At 41.5% G+C, this 17,669-nt stretch overlaps 1 long non-coding RNA gene across 1 annotated transcript in view; it reads left to right on the top strand.

Annotated features, from left to right (window-relative positions):
* The window catches only part of LOC123762243 (uncharacterized), a 24,333-nt gene extending 7,963 nt beyond the window's left edge, over nt 1–16,370 (top strand). The window contains exons 3-5 of the long non-coding RNA XR_011228491.1: nt 328–620; nt 6,266–6,419; nt 12,982–16,370. This is a non-coding gene — a long non-coding RNA (uncharacterized lncRNA). The remainder of the gene's footprint in view (nt 1–327; nt 621–6,265; nt 6,420–12,981) is intronic.
* The last annotated feature ends 1,299 nt before the right edge of the window (nt 16,371–17,669 follow it).

Genomic DNA, 17,669 nt, shown 5'->3' with positions numbered 1-17,669 from the left:
CCCGAGTTAGGGGGGGTTGAGTGCCTCCAAGACCAAGGTAGGAGGCTCTAGTGCTCGTGTTCATTGAAGGACTGGTACCTGCCCAAAATTGCATTGTGAACTTTGTCTTGTAATCAACACAAAGTGTGTTTCGTGGAACAAGGAAATTGGAACGTACCTTAGACTTAGAAGAACATTGTCCCACGAGGAGCTGTTTGGGTGCACTTACCTGTAAAGACACGAAACTAAATTATTCACAAGAAATGAAGTCTTCGTAACATTAAATCCTCAAATATAATATAATGCATATATGAATGATCACATTTTTATCTTTATATTCATAAGCAGTTCAGGTGAAGGTGACACTTGAGGCTCGAGGTGTTGCCTACCTTACTTGAAGGTCGAGGACGCTGGGTCCCTCGTCTGGTGAGGTCAGACGAGGACGCTGGGTCCCTCGTCTGGTGAGGTCAGACGAGGACGCTGGGTCCCTCGTCTGGTGAGGTCAGACGAGGACGCTGGGTCCCTCGTCTGGTGAGGTCACACGAGGACGCTGGGCACCTCGTCTGGTGAGGTCACACGAGGACGCTGGGCACCTCGTCTGGCATGGCTGACACGACACTGACCGCGACACACACAAACTTGTGAGTTTCAATCTAGATATATAATGTAATATTCACGATTATTTCAAAACGTCTTAAACACAACACTAAGACAAGAAACACTGGACGACGAATTGGAGCTGTCGACAAGCAGCTCGTAGATCTTGCCACGAGGAAAATGGCTCATTTTCAACTGGTATTTTCTACAAAACACTCATCACTTGCAAGTCAACAAAATGACATTTCCTGCCCTGATGTCTTTCTTAACCGTACTTACACCCCCAATGTGACTTTTAAGATCTTAGTACACTAGAAACAAGTAAATAAAGTATACTAATAAAAGCTCTTGTTCAGTCATAATCTCAATGTGTACTTCAGAATCTTCCTAAACAAAGAAAAAGGGATTAAAGTTTCCGCGCCACTTATTACACAAGAATTGTTTAATCATAATACAATCGTTAAACATCCAGTTCCTATAATTCACTGTGACCGAACATGTTTATTGTGTTTTTCGATAACACTTAAGATGTTTCCCATACATCACAACACATTCACTAAGATAGCGTTGAGCTTAAGGCCTATCAACCTCAGGAGGGGGTTATTAAGGTCACCACAACTGCTTACTGACCAGCCACAAGTATACATTAGCCCTGAACACAGGACTAGCGGAAACTCACTGTTTAAACCCCTAGAACATGGTAAACACTTCTTGGTGTACATGTAACCCGGCGCACGTCAGTCCCTATGCATAGCAAACGACATACTGAGGTGACCGGTACAAGTTGAGGGTTCAGAAGGTCCGCTTCTCGAGTCTCGAACCATCCCAGTCACGAACCTGCTCGAAGTCTCTTGGTGTTTCCTCACAGTCCGTCCTCTCGAGTCAGTCCGTCCTCTCGAGTCAGCCCGTCCTCATCAACAAAGACCAAATGTTCATTAATTCACCGTTTAAAATTCTTATAGATGAAAAACGGTTTAAACACGACTCACAATTGAGGACGTGTGTACTTTTCTCGAGCAGTGGTTCGCTGACGTCCTCCGCTCGAATCGCAAGTCTGTAAATGCTTCACCCACGTACTACAAACACAAATAATCACCAACAAAACCTGAACACCTAATCTAACCAACTTTTCCATGAATTTTATTGTATTTTAATTTATATATGAGAGCAAGCTTATTTGTATTACAGAGTATGTTTACATTTATGAAAGCGGGGGAAGCTCTAGCGAGCCTGGCCTGAGGACCAGCTGCTCCAGTTGCCACGCCACGAAAATGTCATATATTGCCCGAGCCCAACCTAACCTAACCTAACCTAACCTGGCCTAACCTAACCTAGCTTAACCTAGCCTAACCTAACCTAACCTAACCTAGCTTAACCTGGCCTAACCTAGCCTAACCTAGCGTAACCTAGCCTAGTCTACCTTAATCTAGCCAAGCCTAGCCTAGTCTAACCTAACCTAGCCCAGCCTAACTTAACCTAGCCTAGTCTAACCTAACCTAACCGACGACCCACGCATAGAAAACGTGAACTTTTGCTTCAGCAATCGAAAACTTCTGGAAAATCGACAGCAAGAACTTCATACTATCACTTATAAATGACCTAATTGCTGCACAGAGTAAAGGGTCTCGAATCTCCTTTGTATGGATACCTTCACACATAAATATAACCCATCATAATGAGACAGACATTGCAGCCAAATTAGCGTGCAACAAAGATGAAATTGAATTAGATCTAGGTATCCCCATCTCTGCTGTCAAAACTGGATTGGTCCAAACACTCAGGTTTGATAGGAAAGAAATTACTGACTCCCAACGACCTGAAACTACTAGTATAAAAAACTATGATTTGTTCAGATCTGAAACCTATATCTATGGGCAGCACAAAACGTCGACCAGATTGTGCGACACAGTGGTTGCCAGGATCAGGTTGGGTTACCGTTACCTGTGGCAGGTGGCTGCAGGTGACGGGTCTCCCAATCCTGAGCACTACAGTTGCAAACTCTGTGAGCAGGAACTACGGCACGATCTCCCACACTACATCACTGAAGTTATTAGATCTTTCAGACCAGTTGGCATGAGGTACCTGGAGCTTTGCAATTACTTTATTCACTCTCGTATTCTTGAAGATATCTTCACAGTGTACCCAAAATTTGCCAGTGCAGGCTACTAAACCCTGTATGACTAACCATCCTGCGAGATGGGGACTTTTATTACTACTGCTGCCTTATTCACTCTTGTGTTGATGATATCCTCAAAATGCTTCCGGAGTCTGCAAGGGAAGACTGCCTATCACATGCCTCTGTATGACTAACCATCCTGTGTGATGGGGATTTTATAGCATCACCTAGTTAGCTTTTTTGACACACTGTACTCCACTTCATATAGTCTAGGGCAGCTGCACTAATGCAGATGTACCTCATGTATTAATACAAAAAAAGAGTCGCTCTAATTTACAGTACATTATATTTTGTCCGTTGAGGATTTTCACATCAAAATGCGATGTATTATTCGAGTGTTTCATCACAGCCCGGCCGCAGAATATTGACCAAGGGCCTCGCTGACTTGCTGTGTTCAAAGTCCACTTCTTTAAATGCTTCCCGTAGGTACGTGAGACGAAAATAGTTCAGCATGTTCAAGTTCCGGAAGATGGGAAGCGGAACGCATAGCAGTGATAATAAACAGCAATAAAACCAAAGCAATGGCCGTTAAAATGAGAACTCAGGACATCAGACTGGCAATACAAGGACATGAAATTGAGTGGGTTACCTCTTTTCAATACCTCGGAGTCATAATAGACAGCCAGTTGAAATTCACTCAAGAAATTGAATATCTTCGGCAACGTTGTAAAGCCAGAAACTCGGCTTTGTGCTCCCTGACAAGTCTTAGAGAGGGTGCATCTCTACCAGTACTCAAAATGTACTATGTTCAAGCAGTTAGGTCACTCATCGACTATGCTGCTCCTGCTCTTACATCCCTCAGTGATAACCAGTGGGAGAAACTGGAAGTGTCTCAAAATGATACTCTCAGGACAATGCTGGGAGCACCTATATGGACGCGTCGAGAGAATCTAACAGTGGAAACCAATTTACCAGCATTAGAAAATAGGATCAAACAAAGGATAGCCACCATAACAACAAAAACTTGTTGGAACCACCGCCAGACTGTCAATCAAAGATAGCATACACTGATCGCTTCAGAGAAACCTTCAATATAGAACAAGAGCATGGACGGATAATCTAGTGAAGATTCTAGAGAAAATGGACTTGAAATGGACCATTAAAAACAAAGGGAAAGGTAGACCATATCAACACTTTCGGCAGCCTCCTCCATGGGAAGAATCGAGTCTAAAGATAATCATTGAAGGATTACCAGTTAAAAAATCAGCATGTGACCCGCAGAGGCTCAAGGAAGTAATAGAACGACAAATGGAAACCATCTCAAGACCTACAACGACTCACATCTTCAAAGATGGATCAGTTGATCAAGAAAGAGGTTCTGCTGGGGCAGCAGTTTACACTACCAACCATGAAGCTTACTGGAGCATGAATAGTGGGTGCTCAACATTGCAAACAGAATTATATGCCCTGAAGGTGGCCATAACCTATACAATTGAGAATAATTTACATGATGTCATCATTCATACCGACTAAATCTTCACTCCAGGCATTGTTATCCAGTCAGCACAGAGATAATATACAACTCCTCACAGAAATCCAACATATAGAAAAAGAAGCCCATAATCTAGGGCTGTCATAATCACCCTAAATTGGATATCAAGTCACATTGGCATAGATGGTAATGAAAAGGCAGACTCACTAGCAAAAACTGCCACTGCTCTACCTGTTGTACAGGTTCAAATACCTCCAAGTGTTTCACAGATTAAGGAGCAAATCAAGAAGAAAATACTCCCAACTATCAAAAGTCGCCACAGAGCCAAAGTAGCGGAAGGAAGATACACTGCGATGTGGTACGAACAAGTCACTGGGTACTACTCTTTCAAGCCTGGCAAAAAGATATCCATAGACATTGCAGTAGCCATACACAGACTCAGACTTGGTTACAAGTGCTGCTGGGAGGTAATGAACCCAATAGTTAAAGAGTGTCATATCTGTGGAACAGAAGCAGAGGCGCCACTATTGCACTATTTACTGGAATGTGAAGCTACTGAAGCCCTGCGCATCAAACTCAACATTAATCCAACAAAAGCAGCTGCATTAGATTCACATTCCATAGCCATGTGGTGTTCCTTACGTGTGTCCCACAGAATGAGGTGATTTGATAAAATACTATGACCAAGATTACCATCAGAGTGCCGGCGGGATGATGGGGAATTAGCCTCGGCTACCATCATCTTTTGTCCGGTCGTGATGGTCGAGTGGTTAAGGTGTCCTGTACACCAGTTGCATAGTGCTCCTGGCAGTATGGGTTCGAGTCACTTCTGGGGTGTGGAGTGTTCAGTTGAATATACGCCTGGGGACCATTCAGGCTTGTTCGTATATATACATATATATATATATATATATATATATATATATATATATATATATATATATATATATATATATATATATACACACAGTCAGTATATACAAGCTTCCTGTCCCCGACAACGGAAACATAATTATTACAATAAGAGTTACTGTTGCTCCGGATTACCTTAGTCACCCTCTCTGTGATTTCGAGAGAATTTCCTTTCATTTTTGTTGAGTGAGAGTATAACAGCACCACATAAACCATTGTTGTTTCACAAGTTCAAATTCAAGTAAGTTGATTGAGATAATAAATTACTCCCCAAAGGAAAAGTGTATTTTTTATTATTATAAACATATTTAGATATATCTCCATTTGTGCAGCTACCCCTAGACTATAGGAAGTACAGCGTGTCAAAAACTAGCTACGTGATGCTATAAACTAATTCTTCTCCCCTATTCCCACTTTCCCCGCTCACCCCACGGGGTATCTTGACCTATATTTAATTCATTCTATAAATCAGCATCACACAGGATGGTTAGTTATACAGAGGCGTGTGATCAGTAGTCTGCACTGGCATACTCCGGGTGCATTATGAGGATATCATGAACACAAGAGTGAATAAGGTGGTAGTGATACTGAGAGTAACATAGGCTATTTCTACCCTCCGCTATTACAGGTCCCCCAAAGGGCATACAAATCCGTACAGTACACAAATAATAAGGATTTTGTATCAGTAATGGTTAGGTCTTCTCACAGATATAATAACATTAAGATAAAACCCAACACTTATGTAGGAGAGTGCGAAAGACTTGGTGTGATTCTTTACATAAATCTCACAAATATATGTGTGGGTTTTTATCCAGTGATACTGTATATTAGAAATACATATACATTCATTCAATAGTCGGTTCAAGTTCAAATATGTTTACTGAGGTCATGAAATACATCTCAAAAGGAAACATCAATAGTCGGTGTTGTCTCAAAGGATAACATTATAACTTTAATTTAATTCTCAGTGTCGGGGACATAAAGCCTGTATACTGTATATATTATACTGTATATACAGTATTTAAATAATAATATTCAATTAATATTATACTTTAGGCTTGTATCGAGGTTCCTCCCCCCCCCCCCTCAATGTCGAATTACTGACGCTCCCCAAGATACAAACAACAACACAACAGTTGCCTAATTCCCGGGTACCTATTTACTGCTAGGTAAGCAGAAGCATTAGGTGAAAGGAGCGTGCCCAACCAGCTGGAATAAAACTCTCCAGCTTGAGAAAATCATCAGAACAAATGGAGGGGGGGACGTTTGACATGCCGCCGGCTTTCTGTCCTCGTTGAAGCCACTAGTGTTAGTGGCTCCAAGGTAAATATATTTGGAAATGTCTCTTTTGTGTACATTTATGACATTTGTGATGTCATATCTCTGCTGTTGACGATTCTCAGATTATTTTCAGTCGAACTCAGTAATTTGTGTTGTTTAAATATTTGTTCCAACTGTTTATTTCTCCAGCTTAAAACCCTAGACGTGTTGACACTGAACTGCATGTTCAATGTCAAGCCGGAGTGGTGTAGGACTGTAGGTGAAGGTGAGGGTGTTGTTGTTGTTTAAGATTCAGCTAAGGGGAACAAAAAGTTCCAAATAGCACGGGCTATGGTGAGCCCGTAGTGGACTTACCTGGCACAGGAGCGGCTGCGGGGCTGTAACTTGTGGATGGTGAGGGTGGTGTGATTCAGGGGGTTAGTAGAAGTCAGGTACGAGAGGTGGAGGGGCAGTAGAGGAGACAGGATGGTGGCGGGTGAAGAAGGCGGAGGTCTTCGTCATTATCCGGACACAACTTTCTCCCGCGTGTATGGTCACATTGTTTACTTCAGCCCCAACTCCGGGTGGGGGGGGGGTAGTTGTGTTGTGAGATGTACTTACCTAGTTGAGGGGTCTGGTAGCTGAACTACCAGACGTAGCTCAGGTAGATGTGCTCACCTAGATGTACTTAACTAGATGAGCTTGCAGGGACCAGCTAGGCTTTATCCTCGCTTTCTGAACATTCTTAGATAAATGCAATGATTCAAGTCCCTACTTTTTTTAATCATATTTACATATACAATTTTGTGCTGAGTTAGTGTCAACGACTTTTTTCGTCTGACCTATTCCACTTACTGACGGCTGTGGCACAGGAAAAGTGATCGAGTGTAGAAAGATTCTTTCTACACTCGATCACAATATTCTGGTATACTGGGCGTCTCCTATTTAAAGACTAACGCTCCTCTACTGTCAATAAAGAAACAGGCATTTTCACCACATTTGACTACTTCCTGTAATCCTGCTAATACACCTTGGAGTTCAGCCTGCGTTGAAGAGACATTGTCAGATTGATTGATGAAAATTAAGCCACCCAAGAGGTGGCACGGGCATGAATAGCCCGTAAGTGGCACAATTTTTTTTTCTCAGTATTCTGAGTTTGCATTTAACCATCAAGCTGTTATCGCGGGGAGGATACTGCTTCACAGTCTTTATGAGGGTGTCCAGCTGCTGAACACCTTTGTTGACCAGGAGAGTGGCTGTGTTGATGGCTTCAGGGTGGCCACTGCATGATTCAGGAACTCTTAAAGCTCTTCTAAGGTCGTTGGTTGCTTCACATTCCAGAAGATAGTGAAGTAATGGCTTTTCTGTGACAGTTTGGCAGAAGATGCACTCTCTCTGTCGGGGTTCACCAATCTCCCAGTTGCATCTGTAACCTAGACGTAGTCTATATAACCTAACTGCTATTTCCCTGTGGATTCCTTTTGGGATATTTAACCTTTCTAATTTGGTTGCCTGAAGATACCATGTTGCAGAGGGCGAACCTTCAGCTATTCTCTGGTGCAGGTAGACTTTGTTGGGATGTGAGAGTTTTTTGGTGATGATGTTTTTTATGTTCTCTAGGCTGGGTTGAACTGTTTTGTGTATCACTGGATGACGAGTTGCCAATTTAGGTATTTCATCAGCTTTCTCATTTAATGGGATGGGATCCAGTTTAAGGTTATGTTGAGTCCTTTGCCTTTAGCGACTGTTCCAAGATACAAAATGGTGGTAATTATTTCCACGTTATCTTTCCACTGTTTTTGTCATAATATTTGAAGTGCAGTTTTTGAGTCTGTGTGTATGATTGCATTTTGAGTGTTTTGTGCAATCACATATGCGAATGCCTGTTGTATGGCAAACAGCTCAGTTTGGGTTGATGATACTAGTCCTTCCAGTCTCCAATATGCCTGTACGCTGGCCGTGCAAAGAGCAGCGCCAGCACTCTCATATTCTGTGTCCACCGATCCGTCTCTGAAGATGTGGGTGGCTCCTGCTACTGCAATGCTATACATGTAGGAGCTCTACAACTTGTGACAAGTAGCCTTGTACCCGTAACTTGCGACAAGTAGCCTTGAACCCGTAACTTGCGACAAGTAGCCTTGTACCCTGCATATAACCAATGTTGCAACCCTTTTTGTGGAATGCAATTTTAAAATAAATTTATATATATATATATATATATATATATATATATATATATATATATATATATATATATATATATATATATATACACACACACACACACACACACACACACACGTGCCCAAGGTGAAAAGAAAGGTGCCTAACCATTTCTGTGAAGAGCTACCAAGATAGTTTTGCTTACCTTCTCTCAACAAACTTGAGAACAAGGCGTCAAGACGTGATGTGTAGAGATGGATGAAGCGGTTTATTAACTAACGTTGATACGGATTATAGAAGCTTAATAATTGTGTAAGGTAATTATCAGGAGAAATATCGTCACTGTGTTTAGCATTTGGAAGGAATATGAGAACAAGGAACTAGGAGCTGGGATATGAGGACAAGGAACAAGAAGCTGGGATACAAGAACAAGGAACAAGAAGCTGGGATACAAGAACAAGGAACAAGAAGCTGGGATACAAGAACAAGGAACAAGAAGCTGGGATACAAGAACAAGGAACAAGGAGCTGGGATACAAGAACAAGGAACAAGGAGCTGGGATACAAGAACAAGGAACAAGAAGCTGGGATACAAGAACAAGGAACAAGAAGCTGGGATACAAGAACAAGGAACAAGGAGCTGGGATACAAGAACAAGGAACAAGAAGCTGGGATACAAGAACAAGGAACAAGAAGCTGGGATACAAGAACAAGGAACAAGAAGCTGGGATACAAGAACAAGGAACAAGGAGCTGGGATACAAGAACAAGGAACAAGGAGCTGGGATACAAGAACAAGGAACAAGGAGCTGGGATACAAGAACAAGGAACAAGAAGCTGGGATACAAGAACAAGGAACAAGGAGCTGGGATACAAGAACAAGGAACAAGGAGCTGGGATACAAGAACAAGGAACAAGGAGCTGGGATACGAGAACAAGGAACAAGAAGCTGGGATACAAGAACAAGGAACAAGAAGCTGGGATACAAGAACAAGGAACAAGGAGCTGGGATACAAGAACAAGGAACAAGGAGCTGGGATACAAGAACAAGGAACAAGAAGCTGGGATACAAGAACAAGGAACAAGAAGCTGGGATACAAGAACAAGGAACAAGGAGCTGGGATACAAGAACAAGGAACAAGGAGCTGGGATACAAGAACAAGGAACAAGGAGCTGGGATACAAGAACAAGGAACAAGAAGCTGGGATACAAGAACAAGGAACAAGAAGCTGGGATACAAGAACAAGGAACAAGAAGCTGGGATACAAGAACAAGGAACAAGGAGCTGGGATACAAGAACAAGGAACAAGGAGCTGGGATACGAGAACAAGGAACAAGAAGCTGGGATACAAGAACAAGGAACAAGAAGCTGGGATACAAGAACAAGGAACAAGGAGCTGGGGTACAAGAACAAGGAACAAGGAGCTGGGATACGAGAACAAGGAACAAGAAGCTGGGATACAAGAACAAGGAACAAGAAGCTGGGATACAAGAACAAGGAGCTGGGATACAAGAACAAGGAACAAGGAGCACTAAATATTACTATATACCTGTACATTAATATATATTCTTAGCGGCATAAAAGTTACATACTAGTATGCTTAAATAGTATTTTGACAGCGATCCTAAAAATATATTTTAAATATTTGCAGTTCAGTTTTGGGCGCTATATTATCATAAAATGAACACAAATTCGGAAAACGTACAAGAACAAGTTGACGAAGTCAATACCAGAGTGTATGGGAACTATATGTAAAACCTGGACTGGCTTCAGTAAAATCCCCCAAACGTCCTGAGCATTCAGTAGAATCCTACATTCCTTAACTTTTACCATGTTGTGGTTCAGAGGTAAGGTACGCGGCTAGGGGGGAGTACCCAGGTCGAGGGTTCGAATCCCTACATTGCTCCAATTGATTTTTTCGTTGATATATCATGGTAGGTGTGTTTTCCTTATGTAGATTACCTTACGGTTCTCTTCTACGTTTTTTTATGATAATTACCTACTTGCAAGCATCGGTTCTTTAGTCTAAGTATATCGTGATAGTCTTTTTTGAGAAGTAGGCTTGAACTGTCGCTAGGGAGCACTTGAACTGTCGCTAGCGAGCACTTGAACTGTCGCTAGGGAGCACTTGAACTGTCGCTAGCGAGCACTTGAACTGTCGCTAGGGAGCACTAGACCTGTCGCTAGCGAGCACTTGAACTGTCGCTAGGGAGCACTTGAACTGTCGCTAGGGAGCACTTGAACTGTCGCTAGGGAGCACTTGAACTGTCGCTAGCGAGCACTTGAACTGTCGCTAGGGAGAACTTGAACTGTCGCTAGGGAGCACTAGACCTGTCGCTAGCGAGCACTTGAACTGTCTCTAGCGAGCACTTGAACTGTCGCTTGGCCAGCACTTCATACAGGTGCGAGCATACCTCATACAATCTGGACGGCGAGCAAGTCCCCTTGGCGTAGTGGTTAGACGCTCGCCTGGTGTTTCGCGAGCGCTTTGGCCTGGGTTCGCATCCTGGCCGGGGAGGATTTACTGGGCGTCAGTCCTTAACTGTAGCCTCTGTTTACTCAACAATAAAATGAGTACCTAGTTATTAAACGTTTTGGCGGATCGTATTCCGACGAATATTAGGATTAAAGACTTGCCCGAAACGCTATGAGTGCTGAACAGGAATGTAAGAACTCTTGTATATTTAAATAAATAAAAAAATAAATATATAAATAAAGCTGTTGGTGAAGCCTCCCCTAAGCACAGTATCTTGCCTAAAATTCCGTCAGGTCGACAGTTATAAGTGAATTGGGAATGCAATGTAGGCTGTGGAACAGCCTCACATAGGCTTCCTGCAGTTACCTCTATTCTCACCAGCATAAACTCCTAGAACATCTCAAATGCACTTAGAATAGAATCAGTAAAGTCCAGATAAAATATATATGATGTTACTGAGATGCTACAAATGCAACAATCTTTTCTCAGAATTAAATTTGATAACGGAATAAGATGAAAAAATTCGCATCATACCGTCACAGGACGTTGATGATGCTTACACATTATTAACTTCCTCTGACGTTAAGTTCAGCATATTTTCGTCCTATTTCGTTACAAATTACTTATTTCAGAGTAAAATATGCTTTTTCTTGTTTACGTTTATATTCTTTACAATTATCACGGCATTATATATATTGTCTCATTTGAGTTTCATTATTTTACTATAGGTGATTTTTAGTGAACTGAATTTCGTCGGGTTGGTTTGGGCACCTTAGGCTGGGTTTGGGTAGCATAGGGTGAGTTTGGATAATCCTACTGACCAGAGTACCACCATGTCATTCTGTTCTAGTCATTTGCCATATCGGGTGTTCAGGCTACCTCACTACCTCTCAGGCTCAGGCTACCTCGCTACCTCACAGGCTCAGCACCTACACGTGAAGGATATAAGTACTTAGAGGCCTATCCCACATCTATGTGTATAATCACTGAATTTAAATATAGTTATGCATTGTGTAGAGGACTATCTGATACTTCTGATTGATCATTAATTTATTTTTCCTCTTGAAGATGTCCACGGTTGTTCCGGCAATATTTCTTATGCTCGCTGGGAGGGTGTTGAATAACCATGGACCTCTGATGTTTATAGTGTTCTCTGATTGTGCCTATGGCACCTCTGCTCTTCACTGGTTCTATTCTGCATTTGCTTCCATATCGTTCACTCCAGTACGTTGTTATTTTACTGAGTAGATTTGGTACTTGGCCCTCCAGTATCTTCCACGTGTATATTATTTTATATCTCTCGTCTTCTTTCTAGTGAGTACATTTGGAGAGCTTTGAGACGATCCCAATAATTTAGGTGCTTTATTGCGTCTATGCGTGCCGTATATGTTCTCTGTATTCCCTCTATTTCAGCAATCTCTCCTGCTCTGAAGGGGGAAGTGAGTACTGAGCAGTACTCAAGACGGGACAGTACAAGTGATTTGTATAGTACGTATAACCATTGTGATGGGATCCCTGGATTTGAAAGTTCTCGTAATCCATCCTATCACTTTTCTGGCTGACGCAATATTTGCTTGGTTATGCTCCCTAAACGTTAGGTCGTCGGACATGTCTATATCTGATATGAGAATAAGGAAAAGCAGTGGTGCAAGGACTGTACCCTGAGGTACAGAGCTTTTAACTACGCATGCTAAATGCTAAAAACTGCGCTTTTATATATATATTTATACCAATTACCACTGGAGAAGTGTAAAGTAATGAGGAGCTCCTCTCTCACCTCTTGTTGCAATAACTTCCGCTCCCTTCACTTCTGAGGAGAGCGGAAGTCACATCTTCATCTTCACTATTACCAGTCTCCACTACTACTGTATGTCGCCTCCACCACGTCTATTGAGTCGACCTCTATTATGTCTGTCGCGTCCGCATCCACATCTAGTGTATACACAATTATCACAGAGAGTGGCTGACCAATGATCGTTTTTTTCAGCATGAGCTGCCAGCGTCACACAGGTGCAGGGATAACTGCGCCAGGTGCTCTCGTGATCAGCAAGGTGCCTGGACGAAGACTTCGCTGGTATGAAGCTGTCTAACTCTTTATGTTAGCTCAAAAAGAGGGCAACAGGCTCAATGATCTGTACTGCACATTGATCCGTACCGTACAATGATATATTACAATGCCCGACAGATCACTGGAACATTATCTAACACAGTGCAGAGTTACAAACCCATTAAGATTTCAACTTAGATTCAACAGAGCAGAAGAAGTTGTTAAACACGTGGGACAAATCTTACTGAAGCGACCATACGAATCATAAATACTCATGCTCCGCCCAAGTAAAACAGAAACAAGCAACACTTAGTGGGCCAGCCAGAGGCTCAGGGCCCGCGCAGGAATATCCCTGAAAAAATTACATTGGCATGATGTATCTATGAGAAAATCTCTGGGAGCAATGCAATGGAGTTGAACTTACGTCTTGGGTTACGTAATACGTGTGTCTGAGGTCACCTAGGACACAAGTTTGACGCTACTGCATTGCTCCCAAAATCATTTTCTCACGATCTACTGTCAATTGTCACTGAGTCTTGCCTTCCGAGCGACACCGTTGACTGCGGAGTCCTCATCTATAATTTGGAGTGTACCTAGTGGGATCAGTGGTGGTGGATCAATAGTAATTACTGTATAGTGAGGATATTATGTGGGTTGGATGCAGACTTGATATTAGTGTAATTAATAGGTTTATTGACTTCTGGCATTAATGTGGGGAAAATACCGTGATTATGTTGATAAAGAGGAAATGCATAGGACATGGAAAATTAAGTACTGTATATATTACCGTTGAATACTAAAATAAAGTCTAATTCTTAGCTGAAGGGCAAGTGTGCTATGTTGGGTTGTAAGTCCACTCGTCTGTGTCCTTGATACTGGTAATGGGCTGTAGCTGGTAAGGTCCTCAAGGCACAGCTGGCTCATTGATTGTAGAACAACAATATACCTGCGGGTATTCCAACACATTTAGTTTGTATATTTTACAAGGATAAATTGATAAAGACAGTTCTATAACTGTAAACACTGCTAGGGTCCATGATCAAAGATCTGAACTAGGTATATAATTTAACCTAGCTCTAGAAATATTGTAACAGCCAATTATCAATTGTTCTGATACTCTCATCAAAGTAATTGTATAATACAAGGATAATGCATAGGCAATATGCAAAGGAAATAGTATATGCAATAAAATAAAATAATTTGATAAATTAAGATTAATGGATGTGGAAATTAAATATATGATGGGTAATACTAAAGAATTATATACACATGATATAAATATTCAGCAATAAAAGAGGTTTAGTTACTGAAGAAGGTAAATCAACTCATTAATTGGTGAGGAAGTGCCTCGCTGCCTAACGACTCTCAATTTATATATGAATGTATTAATGTCATAAAGCATACTATTGGCCAATCTACGCTCAAAACAAATAATAATTTATCCTGAAACTGAGAACCGGAGCCTAACCTGGCAAGTTATCAGACTGTATGACCTCTCAGGAGATTGGTTCTGTATTTTTTATGAAGACAAGGCAGCGTGATGCTGATTGAGTTCCATAGTAGTGTTTGCTGTGGGATGGATACTTGTGGCAGTGCTAAGGATTAAATGATGGTGGAAGCTTGGCAAGTCTCTGGGTACATGAGTCCACTCTCTCTACTCTTAATGAGTTCTTATGAACAAATTCTAGCTTAGATTATAGATCAGGGACTCCCAGAATATCTAGGTAGTGATTACTGGTAATGTAACAAGTAGTTTGTGCGGCAGTGCCCACTGAAACTGTCCTCTTCTTCTCTTCTTGATAGTAGGTGCAGTTTGCATTGAGGGATTGTCCTCCCGATGACTACACCAGTACACATGTTGGGAGAGGCGTTTATGTTGAGAATGATTAGAGCTTCAAAAGTTTTTGTTGTGTTGTGCTGTAGATAGAGGAGCGGCGACTAAAATAGAGGTGTATGTTAGAGGGAGACTTACCGCACCGTAGGACGGTGTGTTGTGTTGATGGCGTCAGCTGATCCATGATGTTGTGACGAGGCATTTGTTTTCCGTGCTTAGCTCTTGGTGGCGCCAGGGATAAATGTGGCGCGGGTCAGGTGTGGCCCAATTTTTTGGTCGACTGGAGATATTTAGCCAGTGCTTTGACCATTTGGTACAACCAACGACCTTAGAAGAGCTTTAAGAGTCCCTGAATCTTGCAGTGGCCACCCTGAAGCATTCAACACAGCCACTCTCCTGGTCAAAAAAGGTGTCCAGCAGCTGGACACCCTCATAAAGACTGTCAAGCAGTATCCTCCCCCACGATAACAGCTTGACGATTAAATGCAACCTCAGAATACTGAAAAGAATTACTGAACAAAAAATTGTACCACTTACGGGCTATTCATGACCGTGCCACCTCTTGGGTGGCTTAATCTTTATCAATCAATCAATCATTTGGTATTTTTCCTGTAACGAGAGGTCACCTCCTGATATATGTTCGATGGTAAAGGGTATTTTAAGTGCGATAAATACTCGTTTGAAATTTACTCTGGCGCTATGATGTCGGAAGCAGTGCAGGAGAGTGTTCGATTGTTTCAGGCACCTGACAGTGGATGCAGAGTTCGTTGATGTCTGTTCTGTACTTAGAGCTGTGTGCTGCTAGTTTGGTGTGTCCCAGCCTTAATCTGGTCATCGTTACATCAATTTCTCTGTTTTTATATCTGACATATTTCCAAGTTTCCCATTTCTTTTTAATGGACCCATAGTACAAAGGTGAGCATGACGTTTTCCATTTCGTCGCAAAATCTTGGGTGATGGTATTTTTGAAGGCTCCTTCACGTGCAACATGGGGAATTGGATGATGGGTAATGTGAGGCGTGTTGGGCATCACCTTGGCTAGTTGATCTACAAGTTCATTATGGAGAATACCACAAAGCGCTGGGACCCATTGGATAGAGGAATCATAACCGTTCAATCGATGTTTATGAAGTTTTAGATTAGCTTAGATTACATGTAAAGTGGACCTGCCCGAAACGCTGCGCGTACTAGTGGCTGTACAAGAGTGTAAATACTGTACTATCCAATGTATTCTCACAAACCCAATGTACCTTCTTGTATATATATAAATAAATAAATAAATAAATAAAAGTAGTTGAAGGCACGGGTAAACAAACCCCTCAAACACACGTGCGCCGCCTCTATGTCAACAAAGCAGGGCGGCCGTTACTGCGCCGCCGGCGTCCACTGACGGTGCCGGCAATGATTATAAATTGACTATTTTCATTATTTAGACTGATTATTGTGATAAAATTTATTTACAAGCTAAACACTTAGTGAATTTACAAATTATTGACAGTACTTAATAGTACAATTTGGCCTTTATTAAGGATTTTGAAAATACGTCACTGGAGACTATAACTTTGTTCCAACTTTGTTCCAACAATATTTTTAATATCAATTCCTCCTGGGAGCTTCTGTACAATGTTATATAGGCATTGAGCCCAATGATGTACTTGACCAAATGGTCATGAAGGCTCCTGATGTAGATACTGAGTATCTACATCAGGAGCACAGTATATAAATATATATATATATATATATATATATATATATATATATATATATATATATATAAATATATATATATATATATATATATATATATATATATATATATATATATATATATATAAATATATATATATATATATATATATATATATATATATATATATATATATATATATATATATATATATATATATATATATGTCGTACCTAGTAGCCAGAACGCACTTCTCGGCCTACTATGCAAGGCTCGATTTGCCTAATAGGCCGAGTTTTCCTGAATTAATATATTTTCTCAAATTTTTTTCTTATGAAATGATAAACTACCCATTTCATTATGTATGAGGTCAATTTTTTTTATTGGAGTTAAAATTAACGTAGATATATGACCGAACCTAACCAACCCTACCTAACCTAACCTAACCTATCTTTATAGGTTAGGTAGCCGAAAAACTTAGGTTAGGTTAGGTTAGGTAGGTTAGGTTGTCGAAAAACAATTAATTCATGAAAACTTGGCTTATTAGGCAAATCGCGCCTTGCATAGTAGGCTGAGAAGTGAGTTCTGGCTACTAGGTACGACATATATATATATAATTATATCCATGGACACAAATACATATACATATCAATAATCTTTTTATATCACAAGTGATTCATTCAACAAGAGGCTCACAAGTCACTATACAAGGCACTTTACATGTATGATGAGTCACACAGTTACTAGTCTTGCTCCACACCCACCCAACTGGGCGGCAGCTTTACAGTCATGTGCTCCACACCCACCCAACTGGGCGGCAGCTTTACAGTCATGTGCTCCACACCCACCCAACTGGGCGGCAGCTTTACAGTCATGTGCATGCATTACCTACAGTAGGGAGCCGGTCGGCCGAGCGGACAGCACGCTGGACTTGTGATCCTGGGTTCGATCCCAGGCGCCGGAGAGAAACAATGGGCAGAGTTTCTTTCACCCTATGCCCCTGTTACCTAGCAGTAAAATAGGTACCTGGGTGTTAGTCAGCTGTCACGGGCTGCTTCCTGGGGGTGGAGGCCTGGTCGAGGACCGGGCCGCGGGGACACTAAAAAG

The sequence above is a fragment of the Procambarus clarkii genome, chromosome 2, assembly GCF_040958095.1.
Source record: "Procambarus clarkii isolate CNS0578487 chromosome 2, FALCON_Pclarkii_2.0, whole genome shotgun sequence".
Taxonomy (NCBI): Eukaryota; Metazoa; Arthropoda; class Malacostraca; order Decapoda; family Cambaridae; genus Procambarus; species Procambarus clarkii.
This window is presented reverse-complemented; position numbering and strand designations above follow the sequence as displayed.